Below are 5,859 nucleotides of genomic sequence, written 5' to 3' on the forward strand. Positions count from 1 at the left end.
ATTTTTTTTTTTTCTTTTCCCCTTTATCTTGGGTTAGCTGGTGCAGATTAATTGCGGTAAAATTCCGCGCGTCTAGCAAAGATAATGAGCCTGGAGGAGTGGGGCAATTTTAAAAAGGAGAGATCTTCTGATCAAAATATCCTTTATTCCAAACTTTTTCCGAAGGGAAATCGGGAAATGAAAGAAAAGGACGTTGCGTTTTGGTTTTGATTTTAAGGAAGGGGACGTGCACTATAGAGTTATTAATCATCATTAATCTACTCATGAACAGAAATTTCTCCAAACTACATTTCAAAGTTGTCACAGGAAACAATAAAGATGCACTGAACAGCCTAGAAAACAGGGCAAGTTTGTAGCCAGAACTGTCCCTTTCTATTTTGGTCTCCATCTTTAAACATCTGTATTTCCCCAATAAATTGTGCTTTGCTAAGTAATTGCTTCAAGATTCAAATACAATCGAACTGTTACAATGCAGCTCTATCATAGCTAATTCCTGATACTACACGCTGTAGATCCACTAGAGCATACAGGTGCTGCTCATTTGAAATACCACTTGCACTCCTACTCTATGCCATTGTTAGAAAAACCCACATGGCAATCCATGGATAAACTGAAGTAATCTGGTGTAGGCAGACCAACACCCCGGGAAGACCCTTATTGGGTCAGGGCAGCTGGGAAAGACCTCCATGCAGAAATCCTTGAAAAATGCTGAGGCAAGAGCAGGGAGATTCAGACAGGTTGGATGGGACAGCGGTTGAGATGTGGGAAGAGTTCAGTAAACAGCTCACTAGCGCTACCCTGCTTTCAGTGATATCCTTTTCACATTCTGAAAAAGTTTATTGTAAATGGTGAACTCTTTGGTCTCTTTGGGCTAAAGAATAACTTTGATTTTTACAACTTCTATCTTCTTTATTTTGAACTCTGATTTCATCACATGGCAAACAGAAAATAACTGTTACTTGGTGCTTCATGAAGAACACAAAAATGTAAGGGTTTTTATTAAGTGATAAAACATAGACATTGTAAGTATCTTCAAAGTTATTATTAGGATATCACATGAAAAATAAGGATTGTCTGGGCAGGCCTGGGGCCCATAGTCTATTTGTGTCTCCACACTGGCAGTTTGCAGCACCTGGGCTGTTTGGGTTGCCTTGCCATTGATTGGAAACCCGTAAGTTCTTCTAAAGAGTTATGAGATGGCAAAACCAGATACACCAAAACACAATAGGCATCTTAGAGACTATGTGAACATGCAAGAGATGCAAAAGGTTCAGAAGATATTTCCAAAATTTCAACAATTTCCAGTGAGAGCCATGGCTGACTCACACGTACAAAGTGCCCTTCAAAGCCAGAGTTTGCACAGGTGGTTTGCATTTATTTCACATTACATGTTGGGAGGTTCTCATTAGTGGCTGACAGCTGATAGACGGTGCCTGTTGATTATCCAGACTTGCATTGTTCAGGCTCAGGATGATGCAGAGACAAGTGGCGATTGTTTTAACCATGCTTCTAGAGCCACCACATAGATAAGAATTAGTTAAAATGCAGATTTACTGTTTATATCCATATATGCAAGACACAGATGAAGCGGCTACATCTCAAATATCCAACCTGTGCCTGCTATACAGTGATGACAGGGATTAAAGGTAAGCATGCTTGTATGATTTCTTGAGGCTGCTGTATTTTTGGCTTGCAGTCTGTGAGAAGTGGCCACTTGAAAAAGATACCTAAAAGATGTTTTCACAGCTTCACAGATGGCCAGAGGCAGGCTGGGACATGTGTGTAGTACCCCAACTTCTATCAATTTCTGAAATAGAAGTGGAAGCAGGTGAGTTTTGCAAATGACCACAGGGAGAATATGTAGAAAATCCCCTATAATTATCTTATAATATAGTATATAATATGTATTATATATATTATGTATGTGTACATATATACACATATATACACATATATATGTATTTTTATATACATTATATAGTATATAATATGTATTATATTTATATATAATTACATTATCTACTAACCAAAAGTCTGTGTATCTGAATTGTAATATCCATCTGTTTCTCTGTACTTGTAACGATTTTTCTCCCCACAATAAACATGTATTGCAAGTCAAGGGCAATAAAATCTGTAACAAGAATGATGCAGCTCACAGATGGGTATCTCTACCAATAACTTAAGCATTTTGAATCAGCTGACCTGTTCTCAGGTAAATGCTGCATAAAAATGATGACAGAAATGAAAAAGCACAGTTAAATTAGTATAAGGAGGATAACTGACAAAATAAATTCCATATTTTTCTTACAAAATTAAACGTCAGAGCATATCCTGGTTAAATACAGAATAATTACATTATTTGAATGAAACAGTCTTTGCCTTACATCTGGTTCAGTGTTTCTCTTCTTAAGTGAGGAGAGAAGAGACATCTGCTAAGTACTTGGATTCTGTATCTACACATTTGTATATACAACTAAGCTTTCGTTTTTACATATGCTGAATATGTAGTTTTTCATAGCTTATATGTAGTTTACTGCACCATGGGTGATGAGTCCTCTGAAATCATAAGCCACTCTTCTTCACCACTTCCTATTTCCAGGAAGCTCCATGAAGTAGAATTTTATTTTTTTTACAGTATTTCCGTTTTGGCTCTTCTCTTGCTGTTGTAAACCTTTGACTTGGTAAAAGCAAACAGAGAAGTGTCTTTTGTGCAGGAGAGGGAAGGAGGAGGGAGTCAAATGAAAAATCCTGAATGACAACATCTCTAAGTACCACAGCAGTACCTTCTAAAGCTGGAAGATAAAGCTGACAAGGAGGTTACCATGACTACAGGCGGCCTATTTGAATGAAAATTAATGTTAAGCTTTTAAATGCTAATTGCAGCTGGGAACAGGTGACATTTGAAATATCAAAATTATTTCAACACTTTGCAATGTATAACAACTGAAAGAGGGTGAAAAGGATGAGAACACAGAGTTAAAATAAAACACTGATATAGTTTTTATCATTAAAGTATGTTACATCATTTACTTGTTTGTAGTAATAAGCAAACATAGTGCATATAAATCACAGTGCCTGAGGGGCAGAAACTGTTTATATTACCTGAGTAATACATTATTGAGGAATATATTGAGCAAAATTAAAAAGGCTTCTTTAACTATAATAAGTTTCCAGCTGCACGCTTTAAAAAGGCTATTAAAACTTAATATTCAGAAACTACTTTAAATTCTCAGTGACGAGTAAATCTTACAAGTGCCTGAAGTTAGGAATGTTTTCTATCTATCTCCACTCCATATATTGGGAAATAAAAGGTGAACATATACACAATGGTACAGAGTCCTCACTAGAGTCAAAACTGTAAGCTAAAATGGCATGTAGACCAGTATCACTGTGTAACTACTGCAATTTGCTGTCACACCAACATCTAACCAGACTGAGGGCTTTAGCTGTAAAAGATGCAGAAGGTGTGCTTTACCTTCAACTGTAACCATTGGCTTGCTATTAAGCCTCAAAGATCATCTGATGTTTCTGTTTCGTGTGCAGCGGGTTAAGTTCTACTTGCTAACACATGTCTTTTGAAACAGTCTTGATACCATTACTATATGTCATGATCAGTTGTAATGCAAATTTACATTTTGTAACAAATAATTGATTTGAAAAGCTTTGAGAGTTTTTGAGGGTTTTTTGTTTTTTAATATATAAGATGAGAAATCTGGGGGCTTTACCTGTGTTCTGCGTAGTTACAATGAGCACTGTAAACACCTTTATTAAGGAGGCTAAAGCTAACTGCTTTTCTGATTCCAGTTTCTGCTAGTGAACACAAGTGTTAGGAAAATATAAATTGAGTATACCTTTAAAAGACAAAAGCTTTTTTGGCCAAGTTTGCAGAACACTAAATAACATTTTTCTAATGTAATGTTTAAAATACTAATTAGACATATGGCAGTTGTACATGTAGTCATCATAGCATGCCAGTCTCCTTAAAGGACAGTCTCCTTCAATTAAAGTACAAATCTTCCTCCTCTTTATCTAGGCTTGAGAGGTCCATATCAGAGTAGAACCACCACAGCCTAACATCTAGTGATGTGACAGAAAAAAATACTGTATGGGATATCATTATTGAAATCCATTTTAAAATCTGGGTATATTATATACAGATGACTATTTTTACTTACAGGGTAATTGCACTTTCCAAAAAACAGCAGGATGGAGCAACATGACTTTCTCTTTCAGATGACTTTCTCTTTCAGACACGATAATTTGCTCCTGTGAAGCTCCTTGTATCTAAGTGCTGTAATGTAACCCCAGTGAGCTGCCCTGAAGTCGACGGGAGTACTTATTTCGCTATAATCTGTGGCCTACCAGCCTCATTTGTAAGAACACCTGCAAGCTGGCAAGTCAGCAGCCTTAGGAACAATTGGTGGCTTGGTGGATGAGCTCCAACATCCTTGCCAATTTCCCAGCAGTTTCGCGTATCACGTTGCTTGGAGCCTCAGCCTGAAACCCTCTGTTCCCTGTGACTTGCAACACTTAGCAGTGCCTCAGGGATAGAGGTCAAACTTGATATTAGCTACAACTCTGATTTCTTACACAGTTTATTTCTGACTAGGCCATTGTCCAGGCAGAGCTGGAGGGAAATGTCTCCCACTGACCATACTCCTCTCACAAATTAAATTATCTTTGTTGTTATACCATCACACAGGAATTACCTTTTTCTTCCTTTTCTCTATCCTTATGTTCAGCATTTTCCTATTCCTTATGCTTGATGAATTACAAGCTATTTGTCTTCGTCTCTGCAGTAATCTAGTTTTCAAGTAGTCTCCACCCTCGTGGAATGTTTCAAGGAAATAAATATAAGGTAAAAATTGTCCTCAAATAGTGAGATGTGAAATGGTGAGAATTTATGAAATAAGTGTTACAATCTGCTGATTAACTATGCACAGAGCTGGTGTGCAGAGAAGGCAGAATGAAAGAGAAAAAGATGACAAAAACATTTTAGGACTGAAGTCAATGCTAACCCCTTGACGTTTCCAATGAAAGGAAAGGAAAGTGATGGAGTCATTTCCCTTTTACATTGCTAGGTCCTTGGGTACATAGTACCAATTAGCATTGCTCAGCTAAAGAGTCCTGCACACATGCAGTGAAAGTGCATATACCATGGACTAAAACACGTCCAGGTCAATAGACCAAAGACCCCATCTATCAGCAGAGTTTCAAAATTTTCAGTACTTGCGATAGAAACAAAAATCTTTCAAAGAATAGCTGACATATTGGGCTTTGTATTTGGTAGTGGTCACAGCACTGAGTCTTCCTATATTGAATTTTAGAGTAAGATCAAAACAGTCATTTAAAGTAGAACCACAAAATTAGTCCCATCAACTGAAAAAATGCAGACCTTTCAAACTAATAACAGAATCTGGAGTCAGAACATAAAAGGAAAGTTGGAACCGAAATAAATGGATGTTTTGAGAAGCTTTCAGATTACAAGATACCCAGGTTTTGTAAATGGAAGACCCTCTATCACAAACTAAATAATTCAAATATGTGTAATCTTCCTGCATTCATAGAATCATAGAATAGTTTGGGCTGGAAGGGACCTCTAAAGGTCATCTAGTCCAACACCCCTGCAATGAGCAGGGACATCTTCAACTAGATCAGGTTGCTCAGAGCCCCGTCCAACCTCACCTTGAATGTTTCCAGGGATGGGGCATCCACCACCTCTCTGGGCAACCTGTGCCAGTGCTTCACCACCCTCAACGTAAAAAATTTCTTCCTTAGATCTAGTCTATATCTACCCCCCTTTAGCGTAGAATCATTACCCCTTGTCCTATCGCTAGAGGCCCTACTAAAAAGTATGTC

The sequence above is a fragment of the Aptenodytes forsteri genome, unplaced genomic scaffold (assembly GCF_000699145.1).
Source record: "Aptenodytes forsteri isolate BGI_AS27 unplaced genomic scaffold, ASM69914v1 Scaffold46, whole genome shotgun sequence".
In the NCBI taxonomy this organism is placed as follows: domain Eukaryota; kingdom Metazoa; phylum Chordata; class Aves; order Sphenisciformes; family Spheniscidae; genus Aptenodytes; species Aptenodytes forsteri.